Below are 19,164 nucleotides of genomic sequence, written 5' to 3' on the forward strand. Positions count from 1 at the left end.
TTTTAATTTTCTTAACTGATCTGCTACTGCACCTGTATACATGTGCCATATCAACAAGTAAGATTTAACAGGGAGTGTTGGAAAATGGGGAAGAGATTGCTCTGAAGAAGCTTAATCAGATTGGGCTTGACGACAAGGAATTTACAAATGAGTTCAATAACATTATTAGGGTCCATCATCAAAATATTGTACAGTTTGTTGGCTACTGCTATCATGAAGAACGTAGATGTACCGAGTACAATGGACAATATGTCTTTGCTCTTGAGGCTGAAGGAATCCTATGCTTTGAATATTTGCACGGTGGTGACCTTGAGAGGCACCTTTCTGGTATGACTGTGCTCTGCTTACACAGTTTGACTATCTTATATTGCATGAAAAAACCATTCTACCTGATTTACGACCTCTTCCATTCTTTAAGTTGACGTCTTTGAATACACTTCATGCTTATTTCTACAGAAGAGCAGCCATGCAGACTTGATTGGCACACATGTTACAAAATAATTAAGGGAGTGTGTGCAGGTTTAAATTATCTTCATAGTGGAAATATTTACCATCTAGATTTGAAGCCTGCAAACATATTGCTGGACAATAACATGATGCCGAAAATAGGAGATTTTGGTATATCAAGAATCTTTCCTTCAACAAAAACCATTACCCCCACAACAAGAACATTGATAGGGACAGTGTGAGTTGCTACCTTATGAAAAGTAAGCAATTCTTATATAACTTTGTTGCAAATTAATTGGATATGATACCATGCAGGGGATTCATGCCACCGGAATATATTGACAAACAAGAAATCTCACCAAAATTTGATGTGTTCAGTGTGGGTGTTATAATTGTACAAATGATGGCAGGACGCAAGAACTACTTTGATTGTGGAAGTGTTCCTTCTGAAATTTTCAATGAGCTTGTAAGTCAAAATGTTCCAATTCACGAATACTCGTCTTCTCCTAAAATTATGGTTTGTATTATTCTTGCTACGTACAAGTATGACATTTGTTTCGACTTTGCAGGTATGTGAAATATGGCGAGAAAAACTAGGTCCAACAATGTTGTCACACACATGGAAAGAAGTTAAGACATGCATCGGAATTGCATTAAGATGTCTGGAGGATGACCGAAATAAAAGGCCAACTATAAGAGAGATCGTCGATGAGCTTAACAGGATTGATATTGAAAATTTAACACTTGCAGATGAGACCGTTGATAAACTTGATAGGATTGATATTGAGATTTTTTCACTTACGCACGAGGTATTGAAAGATTAGTGATATTTCTACTCAAGCTATTGAGACTTATTTTAGCAAACAATAGAACTACATAGTGAAAACCAATATTTCTTGCATATTGAAGTATTAGGGTTTGTAGAGTGTTTATAGATGTACTCCCTCCCTTCCGTCTTATAAGATCGATGATCTAGAAATAACATGCAACCCTTATAAACCACAGGGGGGGGGGGGGGGTAAGTAGATAGTTGGATCTGTAATATTTTTCCAGCACACCATTTTACCATTTTCCCAGGTGACTAAATCGTGAAGTGTTATCCAGGCCAACTAAAATATACCAAAAAACGTGTGCAAATTTGACACCTCATTATTTTGTGGTTTATAGAGCACTAGTAGTTATTCTCTGCAGAAACTTCCAAGCAATCGCTGATCACTGAAATCTGGTTTACATACCCCTAAAAATATTGTCCTAGTATAGGATGCAAAATATCAAACAGTACTGCTTTAGGATAGGCCTCTATGAACATGGAATAAACCTCTACAATTTTTGTTGTCTGTAGGTTACCAACTTACAAAACAGGGTGGCATTGGCCTATAACCATTACAAGAACGCAGGTAAGCATCTCCATTAAAACAAGGTTTTCGCTTGGGTCCTCTGATTAGAAAAGTTTGGTATTTTAAGTATGGATCAACAGTGGTGTTTAGAATGTCTCATTAGTCATCGCTATGGTCAAGGTGTCACTCATCGTATATTATTGTCCTCATCATTTTCAAGTAATCCCGAGCAGGCATTAGTACAGAATTGGAACTAAAGCCCTTGGAGGCGGTTATTCCTCCACCTCAAGGAACTGATGATCGGAAAAAAAATCATCCACCTCAAGGACTTTGTTTGTCACGTATTATTTTTGAGTAAATTTGTCACATATAATGCTTTGTCACTATTTCAATTGTTAGAAATAATGGTCCTAGCCCATGTAGAATTTCGGAAATCTCAAAGTAAGCTCATGAATAGATGGCAACTGGTGGTTCTGAAGTTTAGTACCACCCTAAAAGTTGAGGAAGTGTGAGACCTCTTTATATAGTGGGTTATCTCCACCACACTAGGTGATGTGTTGAGGAGAGAAAGAAAATACCACATGCGCGCTCGCTCACCAAACCCGGGGCGGCGCGTGCGACATGCGTATGAATGGTTTGCCAAAATCAGGTCGCTGGCCTTGCAGGAGCACGGCCTCATTTAACCGTTTTTTTGGTGTCTTGGCGGACCTTGGTCGCTCACCTGGTTACAACTACAGCTACAAACCAACCGGATCTTGGTTATTTAGAAATGGTATTTTTTTTAATGTTGGCAGGAGAACTGTCAAATTCATTGATCAGAAGAAAGCGTTACACCTTCACTCTTAGCACCATCCTTAGACATGGACGCCTTCTTTGCAGTGTCACTGTTGTACCCATCACTGCTGTGATACAGCAGGGACACTGCAAAAGACAGTCCTACATCATCACAACAGCGAGAAGCCAAAGACCTTTTAACCAACTGTTTTCCCACATCCTCCTGAAAAAATATTTCTGGGGAGTGTGAACATCTACACTTAAATACGTAGAACACCACATACGTACCAAAATTGGCATTTCTAAGATCACAACTGAACTAAAGAACAAATAATAAATAAAAATGTATCCCTCTGTTTCTACATACAAGTCTTTTTAGAGATTTCAATATGAACTGCATACGAAGCAAAATGAGTGAATCTACACTCTAAACTATGTCTATATACATCTGTATGCAGTCCATATTAAAATCTCTAAAAAGACTTATATTTAGGAACGGAGGGACTGGATGCCAACACATTAATTAAATTGAACTATGTTCTGGCATACAAGTTCTAAAATTAAATATTCTTGTTAGTAGTTCCCAAACCATGTCTGACAAAGGAAAGATCATTTATGTACTATATATTCAATAACATTAATTGTACTACTAATATTTAACCATGCATCATTTTCATTTAAATACTAACAAGTTAGAATAATAACAAAATGCCACACGATAATCCAAGTACCTAAGCGTCTGTAATGTAACATTACCTAGAGTAAATTTCATATATGCCACTGAAATTTTACCGATATGTCACTCAAAATTTTCCTCTCCCGTGTATGCCACTGAAACTTAGCATCTGGTACACCTATGTCAGTACTGCTAGTTGACCGCTAGTTGCCCGTCCAGTGGTAGTTGCTATGATGTTTGCCTTTGAAAAAAAATGGACTAATTAGTTCAAGTTCGTACCCCCTCAATTTTGCAAAACCATTAAAAACATATAAATTTGGACAGCGGTTTGGACTGCCCAAGTGGCATTTGTGTTTTTAGCCCCGAATAAGTTGGGGTAGGCTTAGAGGTGAAACCCATAAGATTTCGTGACCAACTCATGGTTCTGGTACATGGATAGGTAGCTTCCACACAGCCTTGTCCATGGCTACTTCTTTGACGATACTCCTGTCCTTTAGATCTTTCTTTATGAACTCCTATCATGTCAAGTTCGGTCCACACCGACCTCTCTTGACATTATCAGCACGCTTGAGCTGTCTGCTATGCACTGGAGTTTCTGGAGGCCTACGTTGAATATGCTCAAGCCATCTCAGACGATGTTGGACAAACTTCTCTTCAATCGGTGCTACCCAAGTCTATCTCGTACATCATCATTTCGGACTCGGTCCTTCCTTGTGTGGCCACACATCCATCTCAACATGTGCGTCTCCGCCACACCTAACTATTGAACATGTCGCCTTTTAGTCGACCAACACTCAGCGCCATACAACATTGTCTGTCGAATCGCCATCCTATAGAACTTGCCTTTTAGCTTTTGTGGCACGCTCTTGTCATAGAGAATGCAAGAAGCTTGACGCCATTTCATCCACCCGGTTTTGATTCGACGGTGTACATCTTCTTCAATATCCACATCCTTCTGCAGCATTGACCCCAAATATCGAAAGGTGTCCTTCTGAAGCACCACCTACCCACCAAGGCTAATATTCTCCTCCTCGTGCCTAGTAGTACTAAAACCGCACCTCATGTACTCAGTTTTAGTTCTACTAAGCCTAAAAACCATTCGATTCCAAGGTTTGTCTCCATAACTCTAACTTCCTATTGACACCCGTCCTACTACCGTTGACTAGCACCACATCATTTGCAAAGAGCATACACCATGGGATATCTCTTTGTATATCCCATGTGACCTCATCCATCACCAAAACAAAAAAGATAAGGGCTCAAAGCTAACCCCTGGTGCAGTCCTGTTTTAATCGGGAAGTCATCAATGTTGCCATCACATGTTTGAACACTTGTCACAACATTTATCATACATGTCCTTGATGAGGGTAATGTACTTTGCTGGGACTTTGTGTTTCTTCAAGACCCACCACATGACATTCCGCGGTATTTTGTCATGGCCCTTCTCCAAGTCAATGAACACCATATGTATGTCCATCACTTGCTCCTTGTATCTCTCCATAAGTTCTCATATCAAATAAATGGCTTCCATGATCAACCTCATAGGGATGAAACCAAACTAAATTTTGGTCACCCTTGTCATTCTTCTTAAGCGGTGCCCAATGAATATCTCCCATAGCTTCATTGTATTGCTCATCAGCTTAATTTCATGTTAACTACTCCAACTCATCCAGTTCAATAGTAGAGCTCTCATTCTTTCCATTGAACAGCTTGTCGAAGTACTCCTGCCATCTATGCTTAATCTCCTAGTCCTTCACCAGGAGCTGACCTACTTTGTCCTTGATGCACTTGACTTGGTCAACATCCCTCATCTCCTCTCTCGGTCATCTTATAGATGTCCCTTTCGCCTTCCTTTATGTCTAACTGCTGGTAGAGGCCCTCATATGCCCGACCCCTTGCTTCACTCACTGCCCGCTTTGCAGCCTTCTTCACCATCTACTACTTCTCTAAGTTGTCTCACTCCTATCCAGGTATAGGCGCCTGAAACAATATTTCTTCTCCTTAATAGCCTTTTGGACATCATCATTCCACCACCAGGTATCTCTAGCTTCGCTTCTACTTCCCCTTGACAGTCCAAAATCCCCGGAGGCACCTTACGAATGCAAGTCGCCATCTTCATCCACATATTGTCTACACCCCCTCCTTCCTCCCAAGGGCCCTCCTTAACGACCCTCTACTTGAACGCCTGAGCTCACTCCCCCTTGAGCTTCCACCACTTCGTTCTAGCAACTTTGTCACGCTTATCCCGCTGGACACGAATTCAAAATCGGAAGTCAGCAACCACAAGCTTATGTTGAGGGACAACACCCTCTCAAAGTATTACCTTACAATCTAGGCATGCACGCCTATATTCTCTTACCGAGAGGATGAAATCAATCTAGCTAGAGTGTTGACCACTAGTAAAACTCACTAGATGTGATCTCTCTTTTTAAAGAGGGTGTTAGCTATGATCATGTCGTACACTCACTACTAGGGAAAACCCTAGCAATAGCGTGAGGTTTTTGTCTCGCAGTAAAGTGGGTCCCCGCGCTACTACTAGGGAGCTAAAGCTAACTTTTAGCAATAGCGCGGGTATGACTCAGTTAGCAGTAGTGTGTGTTCCCACCAGTGCTACTGCTACTTACTAGCAGCGTGCGCTCTAACCCGTGCTACTACTATTTGTCTGTATTTCATTTGTCTTTTGTTTTATACTGTATTTCTACACCATTATACATGTTTTGATATAGTAGAAATTTAGAGATTGTTATATGATTATGATCATGATGGTCGTCCTACTAATCCAACTTGGTCTCTTCGAATCCATCCACTTTAATCTAATCTGCGTTTCTTTCATCCAATGATATAATAACTCATCATCATCATAATAACAACTCATTATCATCATAATAACAACTCATCATCATCATCATCATCTTCATAACAACTCATCATCATCATCATCATCATAGTCATATAACAACTCATCATCATCATCATCTATGAATCATATAACAACTAATCATTCTAACACATTGTAGCACATAACCTGTCATCATCATAATAAGAACTCCTCCTCATCATCATGGTCATAATCAACACTAGCTAATTTTTCTTACTACCTAGGACCTACTCCTCTCTCTTAGGTAAAATAGCATAAAACAGGTAAACCGGTCCATCTCCAAAATGGAGAATGGAGATCCTCCAGTCGCCAACTTGTGACTTGCGCACATTCATGTTATCTCCAATTGGTTGCCTACCCACATTCATTAGTTTGCACCATTCTTTAATATTGATCCTTTCATCTTTAAAAAATGGAGTATGCACTTTGGTAAGCCGTCGGCGGAAATGGTTGTAAGCTCACGATATGCATATGACCGTCGGTAAACATCATGTCAGACACAACCTCCTTCGGGGGCTTCTGTTAAACAACATAATAGTAACATATATCATTAGCACTGTAGTTTAATTAAGAAGAATATGTGCAATGAAGTTACCATCATTAACAAAATCATACCCTATTTTTTGCAATGAAGTTATCATCATGCAACTCGTGGACTAGAGGAACATATCCACTAAAATTTGGGCTGATAAAGTGATTGGTCTTAAAAGTCTCAACAACTTCTATAACTGAGACAAGATATCCTTTCTCCTCACAATTTAAGCTCGAAGCCATAGCTATAGTACGTCTTCTCTACAACCTTCCGAGTATTTCTTTAAGATAAGAAGTAAGATGACAATTATAAATAAAAAAGTTTAGTAGGGATGAACACCAAATATTTTCAAATTAACAATATAAATTATTTAACAAATTTGTTTGACAAACTCACATTTAGCCAGAACTGGAGGCATATCCACATCCACCAAAATGTCGATATTATCTTCAATATCATCTTCAGGACGAAGATCGAAGCTTATTTGCATATTCCCCTCAAGTACGTAGGCCTTGCAGAGAGCTCCCCAATTAGAGCAACCAAAATGTGAGTGATTAAGTGCATTGTAGAGATTAACCCGAAAAGCATAACCATGTTTAGTCCTGAGGTGAGATCTCCTCGTCTTCATATTCCCAATCTCTTGGAAACTGAGCTTCTCCAAGACATACAGTCTTGCATGGCAGGGGATGTACTAGTCGAATTGATATATTTTTTTGGAAATTACACGTTGAAGCAAAGAAGCACAAGCCATGGTTAATTACGAAGGAATACTTGTCATCATTGCGTACCATAAAAACATCGAAGGTCTCTTCTAGGTTGACCGTGAAGAACCTACCGTTTTGCAGGTGAGGCCTGTCGCATATACCCCGATCGTCGTAGCAGTAATCGCACTCAGGTATCCTATCATCGTCAGACATTCCCTATGTTCAAAATTCAAAGATTATAAATCGACGACAATTACCATGAACTTGACACACAGATCAATATTCACCATGGGTTGACTTTCGGTCTATCGAGCCTTTCCTTGAAAACTCTCATCCTACGTGATGTATATGTGGGCACTCCCTCTCTGATATATTCAGCCATCGGTGATGGTTGCTCCTCCCTTCGTGGGAACAAAGGAGAAGCGACCCCCACGACAATAGTCGGGATTCTTCCTCCCTGAGATTTGCAACCGTAGATGATGGTTGCTCCTCCTTTCATTCGAAAGTGCATTACACCAAAATGTCTAGCACCTTCAAATGAATAAGAAGCGACATCCATGACAACAAACATGATTCATCCTCTCTCATATATGGTGGACACTGCCTCACTGATTTTTTGCCCATCTGTGATGGTCGCTGTTCTCTTCCTTCCCGTGCATTACCAAAAGGTCTATCATGAGAAAGAAGAGGAAGATGGACCCCCATGACAATATTCGACATTCTTCTTTTCCCATATATGGTGGACACTCTCCTTCACTGATTTTTTGACCGTCATGTATGGAGCCCCGATAGACTAAAAGTCAACCCAAAATGTCGTTTAATTCTCTTTCCGATACATCTCACGCACTCGACATCTCCTACATTCTAGCACAAGTCATGCCAAAATTCACGAATTTTTTTGGCATGACCATTGCTAAAAAACAAAACATATCGAGCGCCTGAAATTTACCGACACGGAAATGAATCGAAAATCCGGCAAAACATAGACCACTCATAGTTTCCATGCAATAGAAAGAGATATATGGGGCCATCTTTGGCACAAAATACACAGTAGCTCGAGATCAACATGTCCATACACATACACATGTCCAAATAGTACAAAGTATCAATATTGAAATGATCTTATACAAACTTCCTATTGGTATTAATTCGGAAACACTAGATATAGCCTAAAAACTCTAAATAATCTAGCCTAAAACAATTTGGCCTAAAAAACCTAAAAATAGTTGTAATAGCCCTAAATATAGCAAAATAACCAAATAATGAATTGTGCTCATATATATGAACACCTAGGGTTCATATATATGAACACCTAGGGTTACATATATCTACATTGTATTATACTAAAAACCCTAGTGTTGTAATGATGAAATGGGCTCATATATATGAACACCTAGGGTTCATATATATGAACAAAATTAGTAAAACAAATTGAACATATTGCACATGCTAACTAATCCAACACATTCAGAGATACCTAGCTAATTTGTTTAATTCATCCATTCATTCAAATATACAATCAAAGGAAAATGAATTGAGAGAAGAAGGAGCTGCTCAAGGTAGGCAGGGCGGTGACAAGAAACAGATGGAGTGGACCGGCGCCGGGGAGGGCGCCGCGCATGGAGGGGGGCCGGTGCGGGGGCGGGCGGTCGGAGTAGTGTAGTGTGGGGGCGGGCCGACGAGCCTGGGGGAGGGACGGCCGGGAAGGGCCCCACACTACTGTTACATGTCTACCTTTAGGGTTTCCGCTAGCTGTGGCTAGAGCAAAGCATAGGAAATCTTATCCTTCTTGATTCCTTATGCCACGACCGAAGTCCCCATGCACCCCTTCAAAACCTGTGTCAGACGTACCCACGTGGTCATTGAGGTCTCCTCCTATGAAGAGCTTCACACCAATCAGTACACTCCTAACCATGTACTTCAGGCCTTCCCAGAATTCCCTCTTGGTGTTCTTATTGTGGCCTACTTGTGGTGCATAGGCGTTGATAACATTGACAATTAAGTTCTCAACTACCAGCTTGACGAGGATAATTTGGTCCACATGTCTCTTGACATCTCCGACTTTATACTTGAGGCTCTTCTTTATCAAGATGCCTACGTCATTTCTGTTTGCCGCCGTCCGTTGAGGGTAAATGGCTAACGACAAACCACTTCACGTCATCCATTTGCTGCCAAACCATCAAGTGCTTTCCTTTTTTGTTTGCTGATGGAGAAGGCATGACAATAACGATGAATTGCTTGTCGTTAGCCTGATAGAAAGCTTACGACAAAGTACGTCTTTGTCGACAATCTTTGTTGTTAGTCAGCTGACGGCCCAATCTTTGTCGTCATGATATCAGCCTTTGCCATTTCTGTTCGGCTGATGGCAAATTACCTGATTCCTAGTGTGTACCACTACTGGAAGCCGATATCTTCCACCTCCTTCGCCTTCTGTCCCTCCATCTGGTTTCTTGGAGGCAAAGGATATCTACACCTCTACTCATCGTTGCGTCAACTAGCTCCCGAAGCTTACCTATCAGGGACCCTACATTTCAGCTACCTAAATGGATCCTCCTAGGCTCGGCTAGCTTCCTTACCTTTCACACTTGTCGAGTCAAATGCGAAGACCCTTACTCATTTTCTACTACACCCATGCATCGATGTAGCGCGCTCACTTGCCACCCTATCCAGATCAATATATGGCGTGCCACCGCAGGAGTGATGGCCCGCCCATTGCCCATTTCACACCACACCCTGGTTCTGATATAGCGCCTTGCTGAGAGGGTTACGCCGCAAACGAAATCTTTTGAGTTTCATCTCCATAAGAGTAGTTGAGTTTTGACTTGGCTCACCAAGCCTAACACAAGCCCGCTCCTTTACCCGGGCTTGGGTCCAGATATGTTGAGACAACAAAGATGAGGTAAACAGAAAATAGTGGGCTATAGCGCTGCTAATAGCATGCTATATCTGAGTAATTTCTCGCCAAATGAAATTGGTGTACAATTATTTTCTATAGTGTGATATAGCATCTCTATAGCATGATATAGCTTCGTTATAGAGGAATTTAATGGTTGCACTATTTTTCACAACACGCTATTTTTTTATTGGGTTGGCTTCAACATAGACATACTTCACCTCGATGGGTGCGTTCCCCATGATGTCGAGTGTTGCACCATAAGCTCGATGAAGCTATGGGTGTTCCATGTGTTCGCGAGTGCATGAAAGTCGTAACGACATGAACGTCTTAGTGCTCCCGCGACATCCGGCCGTCGGACAAGGACACGTAACCCATGAAGACCAAGCTCGAATCGGCGAGGAAGGGCTAGAGCATGGTGGCACTACTAGGGATAACCCTAGCAGTAACGCTGGATTTATAGCTCTTAGTAGCGCTTGTACAAGCGCTACCACTAAGGCGCTACAGCTAACTGGTAGCAGTAGCGCTGGTTTTCCAGCGCTACTACTATACCTAGTTAGTATAGCGCTCGGTAGGGAACAACACTACTGATAATAGTAAGTAGCAGTTGCGTTTCTTATGAAAAACGCTATTGCTAAATTTTCATGTATTTTTGAAAATGCAGCTTATTGTCACTGTATTTGTATAGGTTTTATATAAATTACTTTCATCATATTAGATTCAAGTGGAGGCAACATGTGATGCACATATCGAAAGTAATTATACTTAGTACTTTTGATATGTGCACCACGTGTTGCCTCCACTTGAATCTAATCCATATTCATTTCACCCACTGATATATATATATATATATATATATATATATATATATATATATATAATAACTCATGATGCTCATATAACAACTTAGCATCATGCATCATCATCATAATATATAACTCATCATTGTTATCATAATAACAAGTCCTACTCATCATCATCATACAATTCTACTCGTTATCATAATAAGAAGTCATACACATCATCATCATAGTCATATAACCAACCCTACTTAATTGTTCTTAGCACAATATCATGAGTATTAGCTAGGACCTACTACCCTCTCTAAGGTAAAATAGCATAAAACAAGATAGGCCCTGACTCTCCATTATGGAGAATGGAGATTATACTGTCTCTAATTCTTGCGCTTCGTACAATGTTGCTTCCATGTAGCTCCCTACGATTGTCCATACATTTTTTCCAATCTTTGATTGTCATGTCTTCATCGGTTTTTGAAATCCGGTATGAACAACAGTGAAGCCTAGGACGACCTGGCTGCAAGCTAGTAACATCAAGGTGACCTTTTGAAAACGTCAGATCAGGCACACAATCCTTCAGGATTTTCTGTTGAAAAACATAGTAATAACTTCGTAGTTAGCAATGTAGTTTAGCATTAGAAGAATTTATGCAAAAGATATACGGATGTCGTAACAGTAAAGAATCTTACCATGCCATCTCCATGGATGTTACTGTAGTTCAAGACGTGCACTAGTCGCACGTAATGACCATAATGTGCAGGAGTTTGATAATTGATATTGTAATTCTCAACATCTTTAATAAATGAGATAAGTTGATCTTTATCCTGATAAGTTAATTCTGCGCCATGAGTGTAGTAGGTTCTGTCTACCATCTTCCGTACATTTTTTGAAGAATGAAAATATGCTGTCAATGAAAATAAGTTGTCAACTATTTTGAAATAAGATGTCAATTATTTTGAAATAAAAAATATAAATTACTTCATAAATATGTTTGAGAAACTCACGTAGAGGTAGAGGTGGAAGCATACCAACAAGGACCCAAAGGCCATCATCATGATCACCAAGATAGAAGGTGACATACATACCCTCCTGAAAATCATATGCCTTGCATAATGCTTCCCAATTAAAGCAACCAAAATGGGATACACTCTTCGAATTATATAGCTTTACAACAAAATCATAACCATGATGGGTCCTGAGATGAATTATCTTTGTCTCCATATTTTCATGATCTTCGAAATTCAGATGCTCCAAGACATAGCGTCTTGCATGGCAAGGGATAAGCTAGTCGAATTGTAAAAGATGAAAATTACACATTGAAAAAGCATAAGTCATGCTTAATTACAAAAAAAGACTTGTCGTTGCGTACAGTTTCAACTTCAAAGGTCTCATCGAGCTTAACACTGAAGCATCAACCGTCTACCAGGTAAGGCTTGTCACACAGACCCCAGTCTTCGCCGCAGTAGTCGCACCCCGGGATCCTATCGTCGTCGTCAGACATTTTCTATATTCATAATTCAAAGATTAAACTTGTAAAGTTCAATATATGTACTAGAAAAACTAAGTTATATCATTATTATTCATAACGGGTTGACTGTCGGTCTGTCGAGTCTTTTCTTGATTGGACCGCACGTGGTGTATATATGGTGGACACTCCCTCGCTGATTTTTTGACCGTCACTGATGGTCGTTACTCCTCCTTCCCATAGTGCATAATAAAGGTCTAGCATAAGGATAAGAGGGAGAAACGACCCCCACCACAACAGTCGGGATTCTTCGTCCTCTATCATATATGGTGGACACACACCCTCACTGAATTTTCGACCATCGGTGATGGTCGTTATGCCTCCTTCCCCTAGTGCATAACAAAGGTCTAGCACAAGGAGAAGAAGGAGAAATGACCCCCACGACAACAGTCGGGATTCTTCTTCTCTCATATATGGTGCAGACTTTCTCCCTCGCTCATTTGTTGACTGTCATGTATGGAGCCTCAACAGACTTAAAGTCAACCCGAAATACCGTTTAATTATCTTTCTACAAAATTCGGGCGACTCGATATTTCCTACATATTCTAGCACAAGTCATGCCAAAAATCATGAAAAAATCCAGCAAGACCTTTGCTAAAAAGGACAAATATCGAGCGCCTGAAATTTGCCGGAATGGAAATTAATCAAAACTTTGGCAAAACATAGGCCACTGTGAGGTGTTCCTTGCAAACATAGGCCACTTGGGCAAGCACTAGTACTACAGAACACTACATATCACATGTCTAAATCTCCATCATATTTTAAAGATCTACATTGAAAATTTTCTATTCCATGAAAATTGTCACAACAACTCGATCATATGTAGCTACTACTCTACTACAACTATCAAAATATCTACATCATCGTCGACATGGGGATTTGGCTGGTCCCACCTCAAGGTCGGAGGGGGTCGGTGACGGGGAAGGCGGTGGGGATGATGCAGGGGCTCCTTGATTTCTGCAAAAACAAAATATAAACAAAAACATTATTATCCTAATCTTAGGACTTAGTGAAACCCTATGTCTAAAACTTTCTCCTAAATCTATAAAACCTAGTTCTAACCCTAATAATTTGTACTGCCTATTTATCCATCCGTTTGTCTAAACCTAGTTCTAACTCTAAAAATTTGTAAAACCTTGTTCTAACCCTAAAAATTAAAAGACCTATACATTTAATAAAATTCCGTAGTTCTAACCCTATCATCTATCCATCCATCCATCTATCTATATATCCATCAATATATCCATCCATCCATTTTTCTATCTATGTAATATATAAAAAAAACATTGTTCTAACCATCTATCTATCTATCTATCCATTCATCTATCTGTCCATCTATATATGCAATGCAACAGGGATCGGGGGAGGGAGAGGGTCGGAGTTAGAGGGCTGGAAGGGAGAGGGATGAAGGGAGGGACAAGGGCAAGGGATGGAGGAAGAGGCAGGGTCGGAGGGAGGGAGGGAGGAGGGAGGGAGGGAGGAGGGAGGGATGGAAGGAGAAGGGAGGGAGGGAGACATACCGGGCGACGACGGTGGGCGGCGGCAGCCGGGGTTGGACGATGAGAGTGTGGGAGAGAGAGTGATCGATCGGGCCGGCGGGGGAGAGGATAAGATAGCATTAGCACTAGCGTTGGCTGGTGGCCCAGCGCTATTGCTATGCTCTAGTAGTAGCGCTGGTTCCAGCCAACCGCTACTACGTGTAGCCCCTGCCGGTGGCCATGGGACAACTTATCAGTAACGCCGCCAAGGGGCCAGCGCTACTGCTACTTTGCTACCTATACCGCTTTGTGTCAACCAACGCAACTACTAAGTGGCAGTAGTGCTGGACCATAACCAGTGCTATTACTAAATTTCTATCTATAAGATTTCTCCTTGTAGTGTGGGGTCGGATTTGACATCGACCTAGTCGAGGTGGAAGATGAGGAGATTGTAGTAATCGCGCTGCAGGGTGGTCGGCGGTAACGTCTGCTGCCCATCCCCACAATCTACGATGAGGCGGACTGGGTCAGCTGGGTGGTGGCGCGACTGGGTGGGTGGACTGTAGAGTCAGACCAGGAGTTGTTGTCGCCTCACTTATGCTTGATGTTGTTGGACACGAGAGCCGAGGCCATTGCGGCCTTCAACTTGTGCCTTCCTTGCCGCACAGTGTCGTGAGAGGAGGAACAAGTCCGAATACGCCCGTCAAGCGCAGAGCCCTCACCACCACTGCCCTCATGTGTGCGATACCTGCATCGCACCATGTGAGGAGGCGACCACTGACGCAAGTTTGAGGCGGACTGGGGGTGCAACACGGGTGGGGACCACGGCTGCCGCCTGGGGAAGTGTGGTGGCAATGATGTGGGATAGCAATAGCGTTATTGCGGGGATGAGGTCGGTTGGTTCGTGAGAGAATTAGGGGAAGAGTGTAGTGTGGGAGAGAGAGAGAGTACATGCCCCCCCCCTCCCACCCTCTCCCCCTTTCTAAACGTGTGGGCGGACAACACAGACAGGAGAGAGTAAAAAGACACCCAACCGAACCCCCCAGTTTCCCCCTATATGTCCGGACGGACATGCACCCTAAGAGCAAGTCAAACAACTCTTGTATCTCAAAAAAAAAATACCGTCTACGCGAAGTTGGGGCAACAAAAGCTCGTCAAGAGCTCCTGTAAACCCGAAATAATTTTATGGGTTCCTGTAATCTAACCTCAAACTCTCCCGTGTTTAAGGGAAGATGACCTTCCTCAAATTGTAGCGCCACTTCTATCATAATCGCCTCCTTGCCTCCTGCCCATGTGCACCTTCTCGCGTCCTCCCGAGCCTATTGCCGCCGCCTCCATGGAGGCTCATGACGGTGCCGTCACAACCGTCGCTGAAAGTCGGGACAACACAAGGGCGTGAACAAGTGGAGTCGCACGGCTGCCGCCGATCCAGGTCAGCCCCTACCGTGTCACGTTACGCGTCTTCCTCACCGTCGAAGAAGCGTCGTGCTCTAGGGAAGACGAGTGACGGTCCTGCCTTGGCTGGCCCTTCCTCCATGTCGCCTCCACCTTCGGCATGTCCTTTACCGATCCTCACCTTTGATGATGACACATTCAGTACATAATGAGAACTTAAAATGTATACTCTTGCAGCGAGAAGGCTCAATAAGGAAAGGGAAAAGAACCACATAGTTCAACCTACCACAATGCAAATTTAAATTAGGCACTAGATTTCTTTTTCCATCGAAGTCACTCCATTAGGACCACCAGTGTGTTCTCATTCAGAATACTCTAGATCAATCAGTCAGGATCAATCCTGATTCATAGCGCAAGATTAACTTAGGAAAATCCCACATCCTTTTTTTTTGAGAATCACCGGGGGGGGAGTTCCCCACCTGAATATATTGCTCAAAACGGCTGTAGAAACAGCAGGTCCAGATTACATAGACACGAGGCATCGTGCAGAGAGGTAGGAACGCCACGAGGAGACGTCCTCCTTGTCACCCGTATCAACAAGACGGTGTGACCAGAGATCTAAGTCCGACAGAGTTTTTCTAATAGTTATTACAGAGCGTTGATCGACATTCCTAAATAGCATGTCATTCCGCGCTGCCCAAATATTTGAGAGGAGCGCTAGGAGGAGGAGGGGCCATGCATTTACGGGCATGTGCTGAGGTAGTGGAGCATCCCAGAGTTCATTAAGGTCATCTTCGTGTGGCAGTATCCCCAATCGTTGCCAAATTCTGTTGGCAAGGGGGCATGTGATGAAGAGGTGAATGGAGTCTTCGGGCAGCAAAGCACACCATGTGCAAAAGTCGGAGGGAATTATATTCTTGTGGGCAAGATTGACTGTGGTGCTTAGGCGATCTTTGAAGAGAAGCCAGGCGAAGATCTTTGTTTTGCGAGGAGCCTTGGTGTTCCAGATGAGTGGAGCAAGGGGGTCCGTTTCTGGCCTAGCCATGATGGTGCCCTAGGCCTGCCTGGTGGAGAAGGTATGACCCCGAAGGAGGAACCGTTGATCTTCTTCTAGCGACGGCACGAAGTCCTGCAAAGCAGCCAAAATCGAAACCAGCTCTGTTTCTGCTGTGAGAGAGAGACGATTACGGAGGTTTGTTTCGATGCCGAAACGCAGGATGTTATCCACTTTAACCAGCTTTTGTGTTGAGTGTGAAAAGATGTGTGGGTAGGTGGTGGCTAAGGGTTTTGGGGTGAGCCAGGTATCTAACCAAAAATAAGTATGTGTTCCACTGTTTGTCAAAACGAAGGAGATTGTTTGGAGGGTGGGGAGTTGTTGCGAGATCGTGCGGCAAAGAAAGGATGTTTGGGTTCCCGCAGAAACTAGGGCATTGGGATGTTGTAGGTCTAGCCAATCTAGCCATGGTGATTCTGTGGATGATAAAGCTTTGGCAGCAAACTTCATTAGTAGGCAGTTGTTTTGTACCTGTAGGTTCATTAGCCCTAAACCACCAAAAAAAATTGGCGTACATACATTTTTCCATGCAATCAGGCATTTAGCTCCCGAGCAGGCGTCCTCACCAGCCCAAAAAAAAGATCTTCTCAGGGAATCAACAAGCTTGAGGGTTTTCTTGGGAATTCGAAAGACATACATGAAGTGTAAGAATGGAGTCAAGAACTGAAGAGATGAGAATGAGGCGATCGCCCCTGTCAAGAAGCTTTGCACGCCAGCCGGTGAGAAGTTTGCGAGAACGTTCAATCGGCGGGGCGAATACGTTGGAGGGAGGCTTGGTCGGGGCAAGTGGGAGGCCGAGGTAGGTTTGAGGGAGGGAGGCACGTGAGCAGTTCATGGCGAGGGCAATGCTGGCAGCTATCGTTTGTATGCAGGGTTGCTAGGGTGGTTTTTGAGAAATTGATGGTGAGGCCAGTGGCCTGGGCGAAGAGCTGGAGTATGTTCTGGAGTGTGGCAGCAGCGTTGGGTGAGGCAGCAACAACGATCAGTGTGTCGTCGGCGTATTGGAGAATGGTAGGGGGCATGTGGGTGAAGATGGGATGGTGAAGATTAGGGTCAGGGTTTTGGAGGATAAGCTGCTGGAGCAGGTCGGCGACAATTAGGAAGAGATAGGGGGAGGCCGGGTCTCCCTGGCGCAGTCCATTCTTACATGGAATCCATCGACCTGGGATGCCATTTAAGAGGATGGCAGTCTTGCCAGTGGTGAGCATGTTCTGAATCCAGTTTCGGAAAGTTTGGGAGAAACCACGGACAGCCAGTATTTTGTCTAGGGCGTTCCAGGCAACCGAGTCGAAGGCTTTTCTGAAGTCAAGTTTGAAGATCATGGTGGGGCGTTTGCGAGAGTGGCAAGAACTGATGAGATCTGCTGCAAAGACATAATTTTCGGCAATGTTCCTCCCAGGAATGAATCCAGTTTGATTACCGTGTACTAGAAGTGGGATGAAGGGTTGAAGTCGTGATGTGAGAACCTTGGCACTGGCTTTGACCGGGCAGTTTTGCAAGGATATGGGCCTGAAGGCATCAGGTGAGTTTGCAGAGTTAGATTTTGGGAGGAGGGCAATGTGGGCGCGGTTTAGACGCTCCGTATCCGCAGTACCCTAGTGGAACTGCGCGAAGAGGGAGAGAATTTCGTGTTTGATAGAGTGCCAGAAGGTTTTGTAGAAGGACGGGCCAAAACCGTCAGGGCCAGGACTTGCTTGTGTTTTCATATGAAAGAAGGCTTGTTTGATCTCTTCTTCAGTGAACTACACATCAAGAGCATGGAGTCTGGGCACTAGGTGGGGATAGATCGATTGTAGGTCAAAAGGACAGGTTGTGGAAGTAGTAGATCCGATTAACTGAACAAAGAACTCTCGCAAGATGTCAGCTTTTTATGGGTGTGAGGTAAAAGTCGAGCCGTCTTGGGTGAGGGAGAAGATCTTGTTCCTACGCATTCTATGTGAGGCAGACATGTGAAAGAAACGGGAGTTTTCACCGCCATGGATCGCACGTGACACTTTAGCACGCCATTTCCAGTAGGAAACTTTTTCTAGGATGGTGCTCTTTAGGAGAGAAACAATGATCTGTCTTGTGAGTTGTTCTGGGCGGGAGAGGGGCCTAGATTCTTCTACGAGGTCAAGAGCAGAGATGGCTATTTTCCAGCGTGACTCACGTAGTGGGGCGGGAACGCGCGAACGAGCCCATTTTTTGAGCGTGGCACGGGTTTGTTTGAGCCATGAGGCGAGGGAAGCGCCGGCGTTCAGCAACGAGGTGGGCTGAATTGTGGCCCAAATCGATGAGACAGTATCACGGCAGGGTTGTAGTTGGGCCCAATGAGGTTCAAATTTGAAGAAGTTTGAGCGCGGGATTGTTGTTGTGACGGTGATGATTAGGGGAACGTGATCTGACATGAAACGCGTGAGAGATGTGAGGGAGGAGTTGGGAAAGGCATTTGCCCAAGCTAGATTGAAGAAGGCGCGGTCGATGCGTTCGAGGGTGGGGGTGTTTCTATTATTGGACCATGTGAATTGTCGATCAAGAAGCGGGGAGTTCAATGAGAGCCAGGTCATCAATAGTTTGGTTGAAGGCGTTGGCCTCTGCCTGTCTAAAAGCCGCGTTGTTTTTATCTGAGGGGAATCGGAGGAGGTTAAAGTCACCAACGAGAAGCCAGGGTGAGTTATCTGGTTGGGCAATAAGC

General features: G+C 43.3%; 1 pseudogene; it reads left to right on the top strand.

Annotated features, from left to right (window-relative positions):
• The window catches only part of LOC123114289 (putative disease resistance protein RGA1), a 39,761-nt pseudogene that overhangs the window by 938 nt on the left and 19,659 nt on the right, over window positions 1-19,164 (top strand).

The sequence above is a fragment of the Triticum aestivum genome, chromosome 5B, assembly GCF_018294505.1.
Source record: "Triticum aestivum cultivar Chinese Spring chromosome 5B, IWGSC CS RefSeq v2.1, whole genome shotgun sequence".
NCBI classification, from domain to species: domain Eukaryota; kingdom Viridiplantae; phylum Streptophyta; class Magnoliopsida; order Poales; family Poaceae; genus Triticum; species Triticum aestivum.